Source organism: Triticum urartu, chromosome 1 (assembly GCF_003073215.2).
Source record: "Triticum urartu cultivar G1812 chromosome 1, Tu2.1, whole genome shotgun sequence".
Lineage (NCBI taxonomy): Eukaryota > Viridiplantae > Streptophyta > Magnoliopsida > Poales > Poaceae > Triticum > Triticum urartu.
In genome coordinates, this window is record NC_053022.1 from 169,734,517 (window position 1) to 169,758,449 (window position 23,933).

Below are 23,933 nucleotides of genomic sequence, written 5' to 3' on the forward strand. Positions count from 1 at the left end.
TGTTTCACAAAGGGTCTCTGTTAGGGAATGGACTTGTGTCTAGAGCGCAGATACAACATTGTTTTGAGCTTGCATATCTTGATCATGAGGCAGTTGGACGAGATTGCCTTAACAACCAAGCCCGTATTACGCAGGAACGTGCTTTTGGCACTGTTAGTGGATATGTACTGACCCACTGCAGCAAGAGCTGACATTGAGGTTATAGTTGCCTCACCACCTTCAGAAGGTGGTGGCTCCACCATTTTTTGCATAGCTCGCTGAAAAGTTGTGGTTTTACATTTGTTGTACTAGAACATAATATATTAAAGAGGCAGCAAAACCAAACAAAATAGCTTTGGTCTATATACAGAACTTATTCTGGTGAACCCATGTAAAATAATAGTTGTATTTTATTGGAAAGTACATAATAAAACCAGGTTCCAAACATATGACCATGTACCATCGCTAATGTATTGTCTATTTCTTCACATTGTATTGAGGGCTATGGATAAAGAGACGAAGTTTATAATACGGTAAGCATAGTATGACATCATTGATATCACAAAACAACTGAGAACAGACAAACAAGCAATTGTAACATTGTGTGGGAAAGTCCAGCATAGAACTAGATTACAGGTCAAGATCAAAGGATCATCACTCCTCTCTTTTAAACCTTGTAAGGTGCAATGATACGCTAAGACAATTGTGTATAAAATTGAAAAGAGTAATAGACATTGGCTGCAAACCATGCAGTTCAAGGCACAAGTCAGAGTAAGTAGTAGTTAAAAGTCATGAGGATTAAGGACTTACAATAGCGGCTTTGACTGGTGTAGTCATGCCCTTCTTCATGCTGGTGTGATAGTCCTTGAAGATTTCGATAGCATTTGGTTCAGGTACTTTTTGGTCCTTGCGTGCTTTTCTCTGCATTTGGAACAAGTCAATATAGATCTGATAATATGGTACAGCGAAAAGAGTGAAACATCAACTAATTACGAGAGCCTCGCAGTGTGCGATATAGCTACGAGATCCTGTCGTCTGTTGGAATTTCACTTTCGTATGGTTGGCCTTGTTCTTTGAACCGTTCGCCTACAAGAAGATAGATTTGTGTGGCACATGAGTAAATAGGACTTCAACATGTGATCTGATCACATATATATAATGTACCTGATACTTCAGATTGGACCATTGTTTAACGAGGCCTCTCCAGTCTTCATCAGATATATTTTCCACTGGAGATGTTTGGGCAAGTTCACTGTTAGCCTTGCCTTCAAAGTGTGTTTTCCTCAAGTTATACCGATACTGTCGCAGAGCAGACTTGAAAACATGGGTGCAAGCTTGTCTAGTTGCATCATCTTGGCTATCCAACTTGAACCTCATATGTTGAAAATTATGGGAGTCTCATTATCAGCAACCTAGAAAGTATTGGACAGAGCAAGACGATATTACTAGTTTCCATAAATAACCATACTTACAGATAAATGGTCGAGGAAGGTGTTGAACTGGGTTTTGTCTTTGTCATTCATGTACTGAATCCATGTTGGGAGGATACGTACATGACACCTAACAGCAACTGCTGCATCTGATACTAACTTGGCTGACTCTGTAGCATCACGTGGCCTTTTTAAACCTGCCTCAAAACGGATCTTCATTCTTCCTCCTCTAGATTTAGTTAACCTATCGAGCATTATCCCTGATGTTTGTTTCCTCTTGCGCCTAGGTGCTAGTCCAACAACAAACATAGGAAGTGTTAGTGTACATCAAACTGTGAGACTACATATAAAGAAGCATGCAACTATAAGTTGACTCCGGCAACTACCTTCTTGCTGTTGAAGATCACAAAGTTCATCTGATCTTGCCAACTCATCTTGTGTCTAGAGTTCTTCGGAAGTAGTGTCAGGTGGCAAGGGATCTTGGGAACGTGCTGCTAGCTGAGTTGACGAATGAGTATATTGTGTAGCTGGTGGTACTGTGGAAGGTGTTGCAACAACTAGGGTTGTCTCTGCTTGTTTGGTGGCAGCTATTTGTTTCTGTTTGGCTTGTTCTGCAGCTCGTGTAGCATGGGATACCCTGTCGGTACAATTTTCCGCTAGACTTTGACCTTCTATTGCACCATCAGTACCAGCAGAATCTACAGGATTGTTCCGCTTCCCTTTCCCTGTCGTTCTGTCTCACTTCCTCTTTCTCTGTGCCATGTTAACTCAAGCCGACAAGAAAAACGAAAAAAAATTTAGTTCTTTAGAACAAATGTAATTTGATGTAAGAACATGGTGTGATAGACAGATATTGTATGTTCTAGAAACAGGAACACGTGTCTTAGTCACAAGTATAATGTGTAAAGTAAGCAGATTAATTCAACAAAATTAGAAGCAATACAAGCTAGACATCAAACATAACATGCAACCACATATAACAGTGCCAGGTTAGAGGGAGCACCTGTGATGGTGCACTAGGGGAGACGTGCTCATCACCAACATAGCTACGTTGAGTGTCTATGCATGTGTTGTCTTGGAAATCATCTTGGGGGGATGGAGGAGTAGATTCTGTAGAGGCCCTCCATTTGGAAGGAGCACCTTCATCCACTGCCTTGCTAACTTCCTTCTGCTTCATTGATTTTGAATTGTCAAGTAAAACCGACAAGAAAAAGTAATAAAATTCACTCTTCAAAACTCATTCGTGCATGATACTGACAATCACTACTTTGATGAAAGGCAAACACATGATTCCAGGATGGAATAATACGAAAAAAGGACGTCATGGCATATTCACAACTGTTTGTGTAAACTAAGCAGAAACCATTTCACCAAATAAGAAGCAATGCAAGCTAGACACCACGTGAAAGATGCAACCAATATGACTCTGCCAAGTTAAAAGTGTCCCATCATAAATGGCATTTCAACAAATTAGAAGCAGCGCATGCTATAAATCATATTAAAGATGCAACTAATATCACACTGCATATACTGAAGGTGTCTCGTCATATTGATTTATGTGGGATAAAAAAACAATAGTTTTATGTGAGGACATGCTAGATAGACCGATGTACTATGTACTAAATACAGGAAGGCATGTCACATTAACATGTATAATTTATAAGCTAGGCAAAATAGCACATGCAGTTTAACCAGATCGGAAGAATTACAATCTAGACACCATATGCAACATGCAACCACATATCACGCTGCCAAGTTAGAGCAAGCACCTGCGATGCTAGTGTAGGGGAAATGCGGTAATCAACTACAGAGCTATGTTCACTATCTTCATGTAGCCTTGCTATTTCTTGAGAATGATGTCGGGGGGCTGACGCTGCATTCTTTAAATGAGGAGTAATCCACTTGCCTGACTACCTCATCATAAGTGATTGACGAGGGATACACAAGAACATTAGTTTGATGTAAGAACATGGTTAATACACAAATGTACTAGTATGTACCAAAAATAGAAAGGCATGTCATATTCAAAGGTATAATGTGTAAGCTAAGCAGATGCAATTTAACCAAATTAGAAGCAATACAATCTAGACATCCGGCTGGAGTGGTGAGCATGATCATCTAGGACCTGCGAGCCTGGTGGGAGGCGGGCTGCTTCACCACCATCGCGGCTTTTTAGTTGGCTTCCAGGTGATGCCTCTCTTGGCTGGGCTTGTCACTGACTCGGCCAGTGCCCTGACTAGCTATTTTTCTTCTGGTGCTCACGGGATGGTGGTTCATGTAAAAAATATCTTTCCTTATCTTAATAAAGACCGACTTCGGCCTTTCGAATACAAGCTAGACACCATATGGAACATGCAACCACATATGACACCGCGAAGTTAAAGCAAGCACCTGGGATGGTGGTTCATTGCGAGCGAGGTCATCAACTCCAGAGCTACGTTTACCGTCTCCATCTGCTGACATTGCACCCTTTATAGCGTTGTAATGTGCCGTGGTTACCCGCGTAGAAAGCTGGAGCAACCTCTCTCTTTTCTTTTCTTCTTCTCTTGAGGCAGACTCTGAAATACCCTTGCATAAAAACACAATGGTGAGAGTATGGGTGAAGTGTGTGCAGAACTAGTGCAATGTAAAAGTAGCAGATACCAGGTGGCTGAAAAATAAATGACATGAGACATATGATAGCTCTACAACATTGCATGGCAAACAAAATTAGATTCTACTCCATATGATTTTTTAATATATGAGCACAGGAAATGCAGGTACTCCGCTAGCATAGCACCACATGTGGTCATATCAAGATAACAGTCGACTGAAAATAAATAGGCCAGTCGATTTATTTAATGAACCGTCTAATCTATAAGGAACGGGCAGATGGCCTTTGTCTACCTCCCGCCAGTCACTGTTGACGATCTTTCTCGAACCGCCAGCGACCACCGGCCCAGACCCCTGCCTCCGCCGCCACGCCCTTCCTTCGACCTCACACCACCGCCGTGCTTGGCAGCGCCCCTAGGCCATTCCTTTAATCCCGGTCGACCTCCAGATCGGGCGCTAGTAGCTCTAGGCCCCACACGCCCCTAAGATAAACACCGAGGCGCTGCTTCCCCGGCGTAATAGGTAGACTAGCACCTATTACGCCAGGGAATGCTTTCGTTAATTGGGAATCAACTGACCAGGAATTGAAATTCAGGGGGGTGACGGACCTCTAGCTAAGGTGAAATAGTATATGAGGAGAAACCTTGTGCATCGCGAGTTACTAGGAACATCTAGTATCAAGAAGAAGCGGTCAACTAGTGTCTTTTGTGGAATGAATACCGTGCAAGCAGACACATAAGATTTGCATGAATAAGGGAAGAGGAGTACCATTTTCTGTTGCCGGTGTGGTCGCCTCCACATGTCGCGCCGATCTTCTTCTTTTTGCTGGGAAAACCAATGTTCTGGAGGGTGCAGGCTTGGACGAACCCATGGCCAAATTGTTGACTATGTTGTCGTGGCCGTATGTCGGTGGAAGGGTAGCAGATCCGAGGCTGCGAAGGACGGCGTAGCAGGAACAACTCTAGTGCGGTGGAGGGTTGCGAAGTTGGAGCGGCAGCGGTGAGGCACGGGATGGCATGGTTGAACTGGCTCGGGTATGGATGGCTCGGGCTCGGCTTCAACTACTAGCCATGGAGGGCATTGCGGTTGAGGTCATGGTGGACGACGACGTCGGGGTATCGGCTCCAGCGTGATGGAGGAGGGAGGCAGTTGATGGGTGGAATGGGGTGGCGGACGGAGGACGCCGGGGTTTCGTCGCTGGTGGAGAGGTAGTTTTTGTGCCCACGAAGTACAAATGGGGAATCGGGCGGGTGGGGGGGGGGGGGGGGGGGGGGGGGGGGGGGGGGGGGGGGGTGAGAACCATGTTTCGGTCTGGGACGCGCTTGTTTTTGGCTTTTTTGAACAGAAGATGGTATCTGCTTGTTTGAAATTTGGGGAAAGTACAAACTTTGCCCCTCTCTTAAATTTTGGACCTACTGCAGGTCGGGGGTAGGATGGTAATCCCAGGTGTCCCAAATAGTGGGCGGGAGCGATTTCGGCCGCGCGCATGTGTGCTTAAGCGGCCATTGTTTTTGAATGTTTTTCGGAGGGGGTTGCGTGGTGTCTAGATGAAGCTACAAACCTACCCTGGTTTAGACCTTTGGACGTCGGGCCGGTAGATTTCACAGGTCAGAGTTATTAGAAAAGTATTTTCCTTGTACTACCAAACATTGGGCTCACGCGGTTTCGGGCGAGTAGAGGCTCTTTTGGTGCTTCGTTCGAAATTTTGAAACACAAGCATTCACGTTTAGATTAATCTTGAACTTTGAGGACTGACCTAAATAGACAACGTTAAATTTGACCTTGTATGTTTCAAAACCTCATTAAATTATCCGCTTCTTTTTGAAATTTTCACACTTGAAAATCCTATAACTACGATTATTTTGGAATGGAGGAGATAAATTAGAATCTATTTTGTACACGACTACATATGCTATTATGTACAAAATTAGAGCAAATATTGGTGCCCCCATAATTTAGGTATGATTTACAAATGCTATGATATCAAATTCAAATAATTGAATGGACTTCATGTTGAATTCGATTTTTTAAAACCACCTTAAGTTGAATTCAAATGTATGCTAGTTCATAGGTAGCTATTTATAATGTTTATTGTGTAACTTTCGTATGTATAATGTGCTTTACACACACAACATGAACTATACTCACGTTTATATTCGATTGCTAAAGCGATACATTGTTTGGAGTTCAAAAAACTAACTATGTGGATCAATTGTGTCGAATAATAACATAGACATTCTCAAATTCGATAGAATCTAGATGTCTGATGGATCAATGACCGTTCCTTACGCGAATTGCAAATATCATGATCTCATCCTAATATTTGGACACAATTTATATCTTTAATCAACGTGTACAGCAGCCTTGTATGTGTAGTTTCACTCTCCATCGGTGGTCTCTCACACATGCTCACACACTCTCTCCCGAGGTGTCTTTCTCGCACACATGCTGTCGATATAACCCTCCCTCCCTCTCGTAACCATTTACGACTATTTTCACTAGCCTTTATCACAAGCACTCTTCCTCTCGCAAGCATACACACGCACAATCCCCATCAACCCTTTCTATATACATAGACCTGCCTACGTGTCTCCTGTACGCACATTATCTTTAGGCCTGTCTCTCACGCATTGTCTCACACGTCTCTTCCTAATCGACGAGTATGATTCTAGTAGAGCATTCTGTAGGATGCCCCTTAAAGTTAGGTTGGATGAATAGTAATATCAGAGATAAAGGGGTTACCTTAGTCCCAGAACCTAGGGTTACAAATCCTAGCCGGCTTTGTCAGTGGACATAGAGTCCATCACAATTATGCTATCTTTGTCTTGTACGACTAGTCATCCATGGGTCTCCCTAAATACGTCACGGGCCGACCAATGTGGCGCAGGACAGAACCGAACGAAGGGCCTCACCTCGACCCACCGGACCTCACGCGGTGACACACCCTCTGCCCCCACGTCTCGTTATCTTCTCACACCCACACATACCAACACAGACACCACACACAAAAAATAAATTTTCCTGGTGCCTCTATCCACTCCCCCTTGCATATAGACACTCAAGGGAATCTCTGGTCATGACGTCATATTCATCTCTCTCTCTCTAGACCACTCTCATTTCTCGTGCTATCTCTCCCACGCCCCCCTGCCGGCCCCTCTATACATGCCTCTCTCAAATACGTAATACACACACGTACCTCTCTAGGCCCTGCCAAATGCATCAACTACACATTCACACACGTTACTCACGTACCCCATTGATCTAAAAAGCCCTCTCTTCACGTTTATTTCGCATACACCATTCCTTTTGAATAAAGTGTGGCCAAAAAATGTTTTAGAATTTCTACATATATACAACATCACAAAGTTATATGGAGGAGTATGAACGCTTGCATTGCATGGTGCCCACAATGATATTTATTCCGCACTGTGAATTTATATATTTTTATACTATATATAAAGTTAGTCAAAATAAAGAGAAACAAAAAGCATCTCTCTCTCCATTGCATACCCCCCTCTATACCCCCCCACAATGCTCCACGTGGCACCTCTAGTGTTGCATCACATTATCTCACTACCATCGGGCCCACCTGTCGGCTTGTATCTACTCTACATCTACACTCTTATAAAATACTAGCAAGATGACCATGCGTTGCACGGAACATCAAGATGCCCAGGCGTTGCACGGAACATCAAGATGCATTTGTATGAGTAGTTTATCTTGTGGGAGAAAAGGATGAACAAGGGAAGGCCTTATTTGCAAGTGTGGAGAGGGGTGTGGGTATCTTTTTGCAAAATTGCCATAGTTTCCTTCCTATCCGTCAGATATAGATCGGACGGCCTATATTGCAGGATGGTAGGCACACGATCATCACCGACTATGCTTTTTATAAGAGTAGGGATAAAATACACTCTTATAAAAAACAGAGTTGGTGATGATGGTGTGCCTGCCATCCTGCAATATAGGCCGTCTGATTTATATCTGACGGATAGGAAAGAAACTATGACAATTTTGCAAAAAGGTACCCACACACTTCTTCACATTTGCAAATGAGGCCTTCCCTCGTTCATCCTTTTCTCTCACAAGATAAACTAGTCATACAAATGCATCTTGATGTTACGTGCAACGCACGGGCATCTTGCTAGTAAGAATGAAAACAAATGACAAAAAAATATTAGATGGTGGTTCGAAGTCATGACTGCGTTCACAACAGACAAGGTGGGCTTGTATTGGTATGCTGAGCCGTCTGTTTTAACACACAGGAGCTGGTGTGGTGATTATACACAGACGTACGCATGCACACGAACCGCATGCACGCAACACTCACACGAACACATGCACCCACGCATGCACGCAACACTCACACGTACACATGCAGCCACGTACGCACGCAACACTCACACACACACACATGCACGCATGCATGCACACACCAGTACACCACATGACCAACACACACTCTCACGCTCAAGTGCTCAACCTACACGTGCATGCGCACACATCAGGCCCTGACAGACACATACACAACCAGGTGATTCCCGCACGGGGTGGAGTCTTGTCGCGCCTGCGTAAATTTGTGTTTATCTGACCTTTTCCCTATGCGAACTGACAGGTGGGACCCACAAGGAATGTGGTCAATTTAACTAGTCAACATGGTGCCACGCAGACTATTTGGCCGGTCAACAGAGTGCAATCCGATGCTGAACCGTGAGCAAGTGACTCTATAATCACCGCAAAACGTATATAGTGACCGTAATCAGCTTATTCTGAAGTTCGGTGAACGTATTACGCTTTTCTCTCTGTGGGCTCTCCAAAACTACATCTCTACACATTCTCGCATGTTACATCTAACAACTATGTAATACAGCACTACTACTACACTCTAACACAATAAATCATATGTGTTTTTAATTTTACTAGATATCATATTGTTACTTAATTATTCAGTTTGCATACATTAAAATTGCCTTTGAAATGTATGGCCAGTATCATATACCGCGCGGGAAAAATCCCGCCCTTTCCTGTTTAATCGGGTTTGTATCGATGGATCGTGCGAAACAACAAAACTATAGTACTATATACAGTACAAGTGACAGTTCACTGGGCCATCGTGTCGTGTACTCCTTCGTTGTAAGAGTGAAGCACTCGCTTTCATAAATCTTCTAGTCCCTTTCGCCAACATGTGGGGCATTAAGCTACCGGTTCCACGTGCCATACCGGAACACAGTGCAGAGTAGCCGGGTGAAGCACCCAGTCATGGCGCCGGCGTAGTAATGAGCAATGAGGCGTCAAATCAAAAAGCTGCACCTTTTCTGAAGTTAAGTTGGATGGACGAAGTAATAATGCTAAAAAAATAAGTTGGAGGGACGAAGCAACCATCATTTCACTCGTTGCTGAATCCGCTTCTCCCTCATCTTCTTCAAGTTAACCACGTGTTGCTTCTGCTGTTGTTCTGCCTCACCTGGGAAGTGGATCAGCTTGGTAAAGTACTGACACATGGGACCGCATGTTAGCAAACCACCAGGAAAACGTCCCCTAAAAATAAGAAACCTCCCCCGCCATCCGCGTAGCAAAATCACCTCCTTTTTACTAATCTTGATTCTATAATTTCATAGATCAATATAATTGAGATTTGTATAGATAGCACACAGGAGCAAAACCAAGTGGTACGGTTAAGGGCATCCACAATGTGTAGCCAAATGTGAAAATAGCTTTTGGCATCGTGGGAACCATTGTGGACGGTGTTGCCAAAGCCAAAAGGATGGAACCGAAGCTCCCTGATTGATTGATTAAAGGAATAGAAAAATGCAATGTCTCTCCTCTTTCTCCCGTGCTTGGACGCATGTACAATATAGAGGGCAAAGTCTACTCCCCTGTCCCTTCTATCACAAATCACAAAGTAGTGAGGTGTCAAATTACAAAGCACGGACGAAGCAACCATCATTTCACTCTTCGCGGCCTCCGCTTCTCCATCGTCTTCTTCGAGAAACCATTTCACCGCACTAAGCTGGACGGACGGTGCTATTATGTATGAGCAGTACTAGTACATTTACGCGTCCTTTGGTTCAATGGACTTCCTAGATGCAAATAAGGTGGTTGTCCCGGCTTGCAGGCGGCACTTGCAAATGACTTACCGTGGTCTCCCTCAATGGTGTTCTCCGTCGAACGTACTTCGCCAAACCACAATGTTTGAGATATCGTCGACGGCACCGCAATGGGGAAGGAAGTTAAATATAGTTACTACTCCATTTTTTTGTACACAAGGCCAGTATATGAAAATTACAATTTGCAAAAGGCCAATAACACTAATCGAGGCAAAATTGATGGGGTTTTCCTCGTACTAGTAACCGAGGACATTAATATCCCCTGCATGCATGCAGAAGTGAGAAGGTTTTGTTTGCATGGCGCTGCCTTAATCAAGCGATGAGGAGTGAGATGGTTAGCTCTTTGGGCTTTGGAGAAAAAAATACGCATTAATTGACACATGAAATGAGGATTTGTATCGATTAATCCCGTGACGGAAAACCCCGCCTTTCTTTTTTTAACACTAGTACTCCTAGTACGTAGTACTACGTACTTATCCTGTTTGGGTCTAGGCCTTGCATTGCCATACTTTGCCACACATTTTTGCCAAGATTGCCTAAAGTTTTCGAAATGATAACGAGGTACACTTGCGCACGACTGTCGCGGTCGCACCGCACCCTCACACGGTCGCTGCTGCACGCCGCGGTCGCACCGCACCCTCACATGGACAATCGCTCATGCACGCCGCAAACCCTACCAAGGGAATGCACCCTCACTGACACGTGCTGTCGCATGTGAACAAACCAAACTCAGCCATCCTACTACTGACACATAATTTTCGTTCATAGAGTATGTTTATCAAACCGCATGTTGGGAAGTATCCGTATGACCCATGCGGTGTTCTGTTGGGGAAGAAGAAGAGGTGACAAAGAATGGTTAGGAGATGTTGGATATTCATCCAACCGCCTGAAATGGTAGACTGACCCAAGTCAGGCGACTTCCATAACAATATATGTTTTTACTACACAGCAAAAGATCCATAAAAACAACAACATAAAGAAAAACTATCACTACTCACGGAACTAGACGGCCTCATCGTCTTTGGCTGCCAGCACGAACCAGCCGTAGCTTCCGACGTGTGTTTCCGCACCGTTGTTGTCCTCGGCCTCCAGCTACTTGTTCACGTGGACCATGCGGGCGCTCTGCACGGACGAGAGCACCGCCCGGTTCAAGTCGAGGACGTCCAGTTCCGCCTGCAGGAGGGCCTCTATGGCAGCAGCATCCATGCGCTCCGCGTTGAGTCTGAGCCTCTGCTGCCCGGTTCAAGTCCAGGATGTCCGGTTCCGCCTGCAGGAGGGCCTTGATTAGAGCGGCATCCGTGCGCTCCACGTCGAGTTGAGCCTCTGACACCTGGTTCAAGTCCAGGACGTCTGGTTCGGCCTGTAGGAGGGCCTCGATGGCAGCGGCATTCGCACGCTCCGCCTCAAGTTGAACCTCCGCTGCCCGGTTCACATCCACGACATCCAGTTCCGCCTACAAGAGAGCCTCGATGGCAGTGGCATGCGCGTGCTCCGAGTCGAGTTGAGCCTCTGCCTCCCGGTGCTTCTTTAGTATCGCCAGGTTGAACCGCTGGTCCACCTGCACCATGGGGGACTTGAACGCCGACACGAGGTCGACGTCCATCATCTCATACCCATCGGGGGCCTTCTTCGTTGCGACCTCCGCCATGAACATTGGATCGGCTTCCTTCTCCTCGCAGCTTGGCTTCAGAGAACTCGCGGATTGGCCCGCCGCAAAGCGAGCTTGGGAACGGAGGTCTCTGGCACCGACCGCCTCCGCGATTTCTACGTGGCGCTCCAGCATCAGCATCTTGTAATACGTGATATTGCGGCGCACCATGGCTTTCCGACGAACTAGGGGACGCTTGATGCAGGCTAGGGGATCGAAAGGTGGGGGAAGGGGCTGGAGATTAGGTGTGGTTTTAGGGCAGTGGCTGCCATAGGCCAAGCAATGAAGGTTCTGGTGTGAATAGTGGTTCCGGTGACGACCGGTCAATCGGTTTTGACTATACATCGCTCTTGTCGCATTCGCGTTGCAGCCCGGCACGTTGGACCCTCCATGTTGCTCACCGAATGGAACACGCGTCATCTTGCGTTTTCGCTCGCTTGTGGGACCGTGGTTGAGCTCATCCGGAGCATTGAGATATCGACGAAACAATTTGACGTTGCAGCAGAATCCGAGTCAAACAACAAGTCCAAATGTGTTGCATCACCTCCACTTGGGCCCATGATCCTTGTACGACCTAGGGTTAGTTTTAGGCTGCCTTGGGACGTCCTCCCACCTCCTTGGCCGCCACCCCTTGCTCCTATATAAGTAGATCCATCTAGTAGCTTTTTCCTGGGGGATTTGTTTAGTTAAAAGTTAGCCATTGCAACTTCGTGTACTTTGTTTGTGTCCAACGACCAGACCAAGACCGCTTACGGATCCCCACCATTATCAATACTTCATATATATTTGCAATATTCAGATTGCTTTATCATATTCTTGCTCGTTCTTCCATTGCTTGCAGGAATAGACCTTCGTGGTCAGGCTGGCCGTGCTTCCGGCATCATCAGTAACTTCAGAAGATTGGTTTAGCGATTGCTAAGGCGCAACGTCGTGCACGTTTGTAGTCGGTCATCAAATTCGTCCCCACCAAATCGATAGTTATCATCTCATCGAAAGATCGGGACACCCTCGCCTCTATCAGTATATATAGTCTTGGGGGAGAAGGGATACACGGGCCTCGGCCCTTCACTGTGCGCAGACAGGGGAGGCCGGAGGTCCGGGCAGGGGGGCCGGATGTCCGGGCTGGAGCGGTGGCATTTGTTGCTCTTGAGTTCGGGGGGGCGGATTTCTGGGCCGGTGGCCGGATGTCCGGGGGCTCGGAAGGGGCCGGATGTCCGGGCTACCGGGGCCGAATGTCCGGGGCCTGTAGCCTTCTGTGGCTGGGCCGCTGTAGAGGAAGACGCTCCAGGGGCCGGATGTCCAGGGCCTTGGCCGGACGTCCGGCGCCTGGGAGATGCTCTTGGCTCCTTCCGGTGGTTCTGCTCATCCGTGGTCTTGGGGACTTGTACATCTTCATGCGCATCTTCGGGAGGGCCCTCTTGGTGCCTAATCATGCACAACACCTCGGACTTAGGTAGTAGCCATGTCTCATGCATAGAAAGTGGAAGTTCGGAGAGGAGTGAGTTCACCTTATCTTTGATAGCTTTGGCTCGGGCTCGTGTCATTGGTCCAAGTGGTGTCGTTGGAGGTGTCGGTGCGTCGATGGGGATGATCATGGGATGCTCCGCATCATTTGTTCACTCTTTTTCTTTGCTTAAAAGATTTATTCTCTTTTTTGTATGGCCACTTTTTCACAATGCACAAACCAAGATAGCTATTGTGTATATGCGGTAACAAACTTGAGGCACGAAGGATGATATGATACCAAGATGATACCGATATGGTATGGTATGTATGCAATGTATGGTGTGGATCACTAATGTGCACAAATAACGTTGCCGGCAATACTCAAATGGCTAGTCTCGATAGGCAAGTGACGCAAAATGGGCTAGGGGTTATCAATGCAATGGCAAGGGAATATACAATGGAGGGATACCACGATACCAAGATGATATGGAGGTTACCGTCCTTGGCGATGATGAGTGGCAGTGATCTTGATGGAGATACCAAGATGATGGAGACTCGTCCCTAAGTAGCTGAAACACCTTAGGAAATAGGAAAACCATGAACTCAAAATCTCAAATGTCAAAATGGTGGTAGCGGGATGCGGTGGTGGTTGCGGAAGCTCAGTGGGATTGTGGGAATGCAATTATGGGATTTGAGATGCAATGTGTAAGTGGAGGGTAAGGTGGTGGACTATACACGGTGTCGGAGTTGCAAGCACGGTCCCTAAGTAGCCGAAACACCTTAGGAGACACAACTCACAACACAAACAAAATTGGGTTAAGTTGGGGTGGAAGAAGTGTATGGTTGGTATGCCTATGCGGAAGTTATGGTGGGGGTGGCGGTTGATGAAGAAGCAACCGTCCCTAAGTAGCCTAGACACCTTAGGAGACTCAAATCACTCCTCAAGCAACCACATATGCGATGGGGAACAAAATTGGTTAGGTTGCGGAAGTCGGTGGTGGTGTAGCAGATGATGTGGTGGAAGCCCTAGGCAAAGATGCCAAAGTTCAAAAAATTTGATTGTGTCAAAAGGTGGTGAAACCAAGGTGAGGTCCTCGGGCACGTCGATAGCTTCAAAACGAGCCAAATAACACTCAAATCGGAGTTCGGAGTGAAAAGTTGTGATGAAAACGGTGAAGAAGGTTGATGCTGAAATTCTGTGCAATGTTTTGGGTTAGGCCGGAAGTTCTAGGGGTCACGAAAAAAGTGCGGGGAGTCTGGGGATTTTTGGGGTAAATATTCTGTTTAGCCCGGAAGTTCCGGGGCTAGGACGGAAGTTCCGGGGGAGTCTGGAAGTTCCGGGGGTCGTGGAATTTATTCCGGGACGAAACCTAAATTCCGGATCTGAGAACGGGGGCGGAAAAATTTGATTTCCAAGGTCAAAATTGGGAAGATTTCGTGGATAGAAATGGGGGAAAAGATGGGGAATGCTAGATCCACTTGAAACCAAGCAAATCTATGGATCAAATCCAACAAAACTTCGTCAAACCAACAAATCAAAAATATTTGGGGCTGTTTTTGGTGGGGAGTTTCAAATTAGGGACAAAATCAACAAAATTAGGCTAGCAAACAAAGAGGGGAGGCTCTGAAATCGTGATCAACGTGGCTCTGATACCAAGATGATGTAGGGTAGAACCCTAATCGCCCGATCTTTCACGAAAGGAGCGGATCCCGCGAAGAACGCGAAGAACACGAGGAGGGAAACGAGGGGAAAACACGAGGGGAACACAAGAGAACACTCAAACCAACAAGAATGATCACACATGTGCTAGATACACAAGTACATAAGAGAAGATACACGATCCACGGACAACTAAAGACGATACAAGGGTAGTCGGTCTTCTTCGTGAGGAGGTCTTGAATCCACGGGAGGATCTTACCTTAGAAAGGGGGCTTGAATCCAAAGGGATCTTCTCCGAAGAGGCCGCAGTCTCTCGCACGGAGGAGATCCGATATGGATGAGAGTAGCTCTATCTCTCAATTGAGCTAAACCAATGCTAACCCTAGAAAGGAGGAGGTGGAGGAGTCTATATAGTCTAGGTCCACAAAGGGGTAAGTGAGGGGCGAAAGGGTACATGGGCTTCAGCCCGAGTGTCTGCGCAGGTAGGGCCGGAAGTTCCGGGGACGGCCGGAAGGTCCAGGCGAAGGTTCGGCCAAGGTCCAGGCTATCCAGAGAGTTGGCACACTCTTGGACGGCTTTGATGCGTCGAGGCCGGAAGTTCCGGGACGGCCGGAGGTTCCGGGGGCCGGAAGTTCCGGGCATTCCAGAAACTTGTCTAGGCTTCTTCTTCCTTATCTTCCATGCTTCCCTCACGGATGCTGTAGTTGTTCCTTGGCGCTTGCACTCCTCCTCGACATTCGTGAAGCTCCGACAGTACCTATGCATGCACGATGGAGGGTCAAGTAGTATACCATCCTCGAAGGGGTCAAGTGAGCACGTGTAAAGGAGAGGATTCACCTTTATGTATGTGAAGTAGATGTCGCACGTGTCACTTGCCGAATGAACTCTTGACATGGTGATGTCCATAGGATGCTCCGCATCAGGCTGGTGGCGCCTGAAACCCGGGTGTTGAAACTCAGGGTAGCAGAGGCTGAGGAAGAGGCGAGCGTGGCAGAAAAAGACGGGTCTGTACGCCTATATAAAGACTACAGATATCAAATGTCTCCTCTCGGGCATCAAAAACTTGCTTGTTTCCAAGGAGTTGTACCCAAGCGATGGTTGGGTTACCCACGTTCGGGTCGACAGGAATCCCTTAAAAAGGGAGGCACGATCTCCGTTTGGATAAGATGCGCCAATAGGGCCACGTCCTGGGATGTGGGGTGACGGGCCGGCTAAAACGGTTCGCAAGCAAAGGCCGGGCAGGCATGGTGTCATATTACCAAAAAAATGGTCGGTGGGTTGAACCCATGAAACATTATATCCTCTACGGTTCTGCATACAAGTCCGTATACAATCATTACATCTGAAGATCAACTAGGAGCTCGGAAGGGGGAACCCGCCTTGCAATGCCGAAGACAATCTACGCGCCGGACTCCTTGTCATTGAAGCCATGATGAGGACATCAATACCATTGTTACACCCACAGCCCCTGCGGCTATACATACTGGACCAATTACTAGAGCTCGCGCACGCCAATTGAATTATCAGGTACTTTCGTTTCTTGGTAACGATTCTAATGTTCATGAGAATATGATGCTGCCTAAATTGGATACATTTGTTTTGCTTACAAATGAAGGACCTAGCTTGTACAAGAAAGATGAACTTTGGAGCAAGATCAAGCATGGAGATGATGGCATGCGCAAGGGAATCAAGAACGGAGTTACAAGTGATGATTTCAAGACTTTGAAGCCACCATAAGGAGTGCATGAAGCCTTGGACGAAATATACAAGATGCCACTTCATAAATTTCGTCTAGAGGCTATTTTAGGTGCTGTGTCACCTTATTATTGGGCCAGGCCCATGTATTTTCGAAATACTTAAGTATAGGCTATTTTTAGAGTCCGTATGTGTGGGGAAACAAGAGTTAGGGTTGGTTTCGGACCCCTCCTCCAAGGGCCACGAAATTCCCCCCTCTTCCTCCATATATACAGCCCTTAGGGCGTCGTTTAGACTTTGGGTTTTGTTTAGATTAAAAGTTGGCCATCGCTGCAACTTCGTGTACTTCGTTTGTGTCCAATGACCAGACGAAGATGTCACAAAACCCCACCTTGATCAATAAAGATTTCATCTTATATTCGCAATATCCAGATTGCAATCTCAGTTTCTTGCTTGTTCTTCGTTTGCTCGCAGGAAACCGACCCTCGTGGTCAGGTTGTTCATGCTCCGTCGTGGTCAATAACCCCTCGGAAGTTGGTTTAGCGATTCCTAAGGCGCGACGTCTCGCGCATACGTAGTCGGATCGTCAAGGTCGACTCCCATAGAAACGATAGCCACCATCTCATCGAAACATCGGGACACCTTCGCCTCTATCAAGTGGTATCAGATTGCCTAGTTGCTCGGTGAGATTTTACAGTTTTTCATAGTTTAGATCGAGTCTGTTCTTCGTACCTATAGTCCACGAAAAAGCCAAAAAATTAGGGTTAGTTCATCCTATCCGAACCAATCTGAGCCTTTGCATAATCTTTTCTGTATTTGCTTTGTTGAATTTGCGGTTGCATCGTCGTGTCAAGTTGTTGGTCTTAGCGTCTAGACCTTTAGAGTTTCGAGTTCTGTTCACAGGTTGTCACGTCACCGCTGCCATATATCACCACCGCATCATCATCATCGCTGCTGCCATATACCACCACCACACCAACTTCATCGTCGCTGCCATATACGCCAACACATATCCACCGCCATCACGCCAATCCGAGTCCACCTGCAACATTTATCCGCCACCAGTCCGATTGCCACCAGATTCATCGCCGCCACCAGTCCGAGATTCCACCAGATTCATCTCCGCCACCAGTCCTAGTCTGAGTCCAGTAATTGTTGCATTGTTTTTGATTTCTGGATCACGCGATACTTCGAGTCGTGACAGAATAGGACTCCTGAGATTCCGTGCACCCCCGCAGAAGAAAAATAGTTCCAAACTAAGTGTAGAAAATTCTGGCTAGGCAGTTTTTAGACCTTTTGTAGACTTTTTCGAAAAACAATTGTTGTGGAGCAAAAAAAAGTGTAAAAAAACAAATTTAGAGCGTGCTCCTCCCTTGTTTACGTGCAGCACCGTGATTTTGTTAGTGTTCTAGGCTCGCGTCTCTAGCACGGTCTAGCCTAGGACCAGCACAGTACCGTCGTTGAGCGTTTATTCAACTTTGCATCTCTGAATTGATTATTGCTGACCCTTTTTGCTACCATATTATAAGCCTTCCTAGCTCCATATACATCTACGTCGTGCATTTGACTCTCCCTGGTAATCGCTGTATCCAAGCTTTGAGAGTTTTGACTACGACGGTTGCCGATCACCGCCTGCTGCTGGGTAAGAACTGGTAAGAATTTGAGATTTGCTTGACGGATTTGTGATTGTCCACCACTTACTAGTAGTCTGTAGGATCATATTCTTGTGTGTTTCTATTGCTGCTAACCATGGCAGGATCACAAGCCGCTGAGACTGACTGGGAGAACATGACAAACAAAGAGTTACATGATAAGTTTCAGCAAATGATGAGTGGACAGGTGGAAGATGTGCTAAATAGATTTGAAGAGGCCCTGGAGAAGATAGATGGCATTGACAAGCCGTTTGAAACAAAGCTCGATCACAAATTTAATGAATTGCTCGCACGTCTACCACCGCCCGCTGCACCTGTCGCACCTCTACAACAACAACAACAACATCGTCTTCCAAATCAAGTGGGACGAGCACAACGCGTTCCCATTGAGCCTGGTCAAACTTCTGGTGCTGTTGTACCTACTGTTGGTGCTTCTGTCACTCCTGCTGGTACTGCAGAGGTGGAGGACCATTACGAGGATGAGGTTGACCAAAATCAGAACTACGTGCAACCACCAGCACCACCACCACCAGGTCGTCCTCATGCATATCATCGCAACGGTAGGGCTGCACCACCACCTGAGGTACATGACCATCTTCCTAAACTAAAATTGAATATTTCACCATTTGAGGGTAGATATGTTCCTGATATATATCTTACTTGGGAGTTAGAAACTGAACAACGATTTACATGTTTACAATATCCTGAGGAGAGACGTGTTCCTGCTACTGTTTGTGCTTTCACTAGCTTTGCATGTGTTTGGAGGTCTGAACATTGTAGATTATATCCTATTCCAGCTACTTGGGCTGCTTTGAAAACTGCTATGCGTACTCGTTGGGTTCCAACATATTATCAACATGAATTACTTCAAAAATTGTAGCGTTTAAGACAAGGACAAAATTCTGTAGAAGAATATTATCAGGAATTACAAACTGGCATGATTAGATGTGGTATTGTTGAGGAGAATGAAGCTATGCTTGCACGTTTTATGGGTGGATTAAATAGAGAGATTCAGACCATTCTATAGTATAAGGAGTATATTAATCACTCGTTTATTCCATCTTGCTTGTAAAGCTGAACGTGAAGTGCAGGATCGACAGGCATTGGCGTGAACAAAACTTTTCTGTAGGTCGATCTTCATCATGGACACCACGCGCATCCTCTACTTCCACTCCACTAGCACCTCCATCAGGTGCCACCTCCAGCCGTGATACAAGAAAGCAGGCACAACCACCAATATCTGCCAAGGGCACACCTGCCGGGCCTGCGCAGAGCTCTTCTTCTTCCATGGCATCAACAGGGCACACAAGTGATACTATTTGTCGTCGTTGTAAGGGAAGAGGACATTTTGCAAGAGAATGCCAATCTCAGCGCGTGGTGATTGCTACTGAGAATGGTGGGTATGAGTCCGCTAGTGACTATGATGAGGAGACTTTGGCTCTTATTACACATGAAGAACATGGTGGAGAGGATTCTGATCATGAGACGCAATACATGGCTGCTGAAGATGCTGACAGGTATAAATGTTTAGTTACTCAATGTGTTTTGAGTGTGCAGATTACACAAGCTGAACAAAATCAGAGGCATAATTTGTTCTATACAGAGGGAGTTGTGAAGGAACGTTCTGTTCGCGTCATCATAGATGGAGGGAGCTGCAATAACTTGGCTAGCATGGAGATGGTGGAGAAGCTATCTCTCACCACAAGACCACATCCACATCCTTACTACATCCAATGGTTCAACAACAGCGGCAAGGTTAAGGTCACACATACTGTTCGTGTGCATTTTAGTATCTCTACATATGCTGATTATGTTGATTGTGATGTGGTACCTATGCAAGCATGTTCCTTATTACTTGTTAGACCATGGCAATTTGATAAAAAAATTGTACACCATGGTAGAAACAATCAGTATACTCTTGTTCATAAGGATAAAAATATTACTTTGCTTCCTATGACTCCTGAATCCATTTTGAAAGATGATATTAATAGAGCTAATAAAGCAAAACAGGAGAAAAATAAGACTGAAAATCCGATTGTGGCAAAAGAATTTGAGCAACAAATGAAACCTAATAATAAACCATCTAGTGTTGCTTCTGAAATTAAATTGAAAAGTGCATGTTTACTTCCCACAAAATCTGATATTGATGAGCTAGATTTCAGCAAATCTGTTTGCTATGCTTTTGTGTGTAAAGAGGCACTATTTTCATTCGAGGACGTGCATTCCTCTTTGCCTCCTGCTGTCACTAATATTTTGCAGGAGTTCGTTGATGATAGAGGCGAGGGTCCCGATCTTTCGATGAGATGATAACTATCGATTTGGTGGAGACGACTTTGACGATCCGACTACAAACGTGCACGATGTTGCGCCTTAGCAACCGCTAAACCAATCTCCTGAGGTTACTGACGATGCTGGAAGCACGGTCAGCCTGACCACGAAGGTCTATTCCTGCAAGCAATCGAAGAACGAGCAAGAATATGATAAAGCAATCTGAATATCGCAAATATATATGAAGTATTGATAATGGTGGGGATCCATAAGCGGTCTTGGTCTGGTCGTTGGACACAAACGAAGTACACGAAGTTGCAATGGCTAACTTTTAACTAAACAAATCCCCAGGAAAAAGCTACTAGATGGATCTACTTATATAGGAGCAAGGGGTGGCGGCCAAGGAGGTGGGAGGACGTCCCAAGGCAGCCTAAAACTAACCCTAGGTCGTACAAGGCTCATGGGCCCAAGTGGAGGTAATGCAACACCTTTGGGCTTGTAGTTTGACTCGGATTCTGCTGCAATGTCAGATTGTTTCGTCCGTAACTCAACGCTCCGGATGAATTTTAAGGTGAATCCAATTGGGTTCGAAAGAGCACGAAATCTAGTTTCCAACAAAAAAAGAATCACCCAATTCGGAGACCGTATGAAAAAGTTGTTGGCGTTTTGAGTCAGGTATGTCTGTGCAGTCCGAATCTGAATCCAAAACGTGAGAGACTTGGACTCTATCTTCTCTTGGCCCAAAAGTGACGTGAGAGGACTTTTTGAACACAACCTAAACTTCTCCTTTTCCCTTGTCTTCATATGTGGATTGTACAAATGTCCCATACACCTGCAATTAGACAAAACACAAAAGTGTGTGAAGTATTTTTGTTCTGGATAACATAAATAGATTATTGAATAGTTTGCATTAGAAATCACCTGACAAATATGCATGTATGCAATATTTTTGGTCGTATCCAAGGTAGTCATGTCCTCATCAGTTGACGTCTTTCCACAAGACGTGCCACCGGGATTACCACCTATTCGAGGGATTGAGCATCAAATTGACTTAATTCTCGGTGCATCATTACCCAACCGTGCACCTTACCATACCAATCCATAGGAGACGAAGGAGATTATGCGTCAAGTACAAGAACTTCTCGACAAAGGTTATATACGTGAATCCCTTAGTCCTTGTATTGTTCCTATCATTTTAGTGCCGAAAAAGGATGGTATGTCGCGTATGTGCATTGATTGTAGAGGCATTAATAATATTACTATTCGTTATCGTCATCCTATTCCTAGGATAGATGATATGCTTGATGAATTGAGTGGCTCTACAATATTCTCCAAAGTTGATTTGCGTAGTGGATACCATCAAATTCGTATGAAATTGGGAGATGAATGGAAAACAGCATTTAAAACTAAGTTTGGATTATATGAGTGGTTAGTTATGCCTTTTGGGTTAACTAATGCACCTAGTACTTTCATGAGATTAATGATAGAATTTTTACGTGCTTTCATTGGACGATTTGTGGTAGTTTACTTTGATGACACATTGATTTATAGCAAATCTTTGGAGGAACATTTGGAACATTTACATGCTGTTTTTATTGCTCTATGTGATGCACGTTTGTTTGGTAACCTTGGAAAGTGCACCTTTTGCACCGACCGAGTATTTTTTCTTGGCTATGTTGTTACTCCACAGGGAATTGAAGTTGATAAAGCCAAGATTGAAGCTATTGAGAGTTGGCCGCAGCCAAAAATGGTCACACAAGTGAGGAGTTTCCTTGGCCTCGCTGGTTTCTATAGGCGTTTTGTGAGATATTTCAGCACCATTGCTGCACCTCTCAACGAGCTTACAAAGAAGGATGTGCCTTTTGTTTGGGGTACCGCACAGGAAGAAGCCTTCACGGTATTGAAAGATAAGTTGACACATGCTCCTTTACTCCAACTTCCTGATTTTAATAAGACTTTTGAGCTTGAATGTGATGCTAGTGGAATTGGATTTGGAGGTGTGTTATTACAAGATGGAAAACCTATTGCATACTTTTTTGGAAAATTGAGTGGGCCTAGTCTGAACTATTCTACTTATGAAAAAGAATTATATGCTCTTGTTCGGACCTTAGAAACATGGCAACATTATTTATGGCCCAAGGAATTTGTTATACATTCTGATCATGAATCTTTGAAACACATTAAATGTCAAGCAAGACTGAACCGTAGACATGTTAAATGGGTTGAATTCATTGAGACTTTCCTTGATGTCATTAAACACAAGAATAGTAAAGAAAATGTTATTGCCGATGCATTGTGTCGCCGTTATACTATGCTTTCACAACTTGACTTTAAAATATTTGGTTTGGAGACCATTAAAGATCAATATGTGCATGATGCTAAATTTAAAGATGTATTGCAGAATTGTTAGGAAGGGAGAACTTGGAACAAGTTCGTTCTTAACGAGGGATTTGTGTTTCATGCTAACAAGCTATGCATTCCAGCTAGCACCGTTCGTCTTTTGTTGTTGCAGGAGGCGCATGAAGGAGGATTAATGGGACACTTTGGCGTCAAGAAGACGGAGGATATACTTGCTACACATTTCTTTTGGCCAAAGATGAGACGGGATGTTGAGCGTTTTGTTGCTCGCTGCACTACATGTCAAAAAGCTAAGTCACGACTCAATCCTCATGGTTTATATATGCCTTTGCGTGTACCTAGTGTTCCTTGGGAGGATATATCTATGGACTTTGTTTTAGGTTTATCTTGAACAAAGAAGGGGAGGGATAGCATATTTGTTGTCGTGGATAGGTTCTCGAAAATGGCACACTTTATACCATGTCATAAAATCGATGATGCTGTTAATGTTGTAGATTTGTTCTTTCGTGAAATTATTCGCTTGCATGGTGTGCCAAATACTATTGTTTCAGATCGTGATACTAAATTTCTTAGCCATTTTTGGAGATGTTTATGGGCTAAGTTGGGGACTAAGCTGCTTTCTAGTACCACTTGTCACCCCCAAACTGATGGACAAACTGAAGTAGTCAATAGAACATTGTCTACTATGCTTAGGGCTGTTTTGAAGAATAACAATAAAATGTGGGAAGAATGCTTGCCTCATATTGAATTTTCTTATAATCATTCATTGCATTCTACTACTAAGATGTGCCCTTTTGAAATTGTGTATTGTTTCCTACCTCGTGCACCTATTGATTTGTTGCCTCTTCCATCTTTGGAGAAGGTTAATTTTTATGCTGAAGAATGTGCTAAATTGATTTTAAAAATGCATGAGTTAACTAAGGAAAACATTGAGCATATGAATGCTAAATATAAACTTGCTGGAGATAAGGGTAGAAAACATGTGGTGTTTGCACCTGGAGATCTTGTTTGGTTACATTTGCGTAAGGATATATTTCATAATTTGCGCAAATCAAAGCTAATGCCACGTGATGAGGGTCCTTTTAAGGTGTTAGAGAAAAT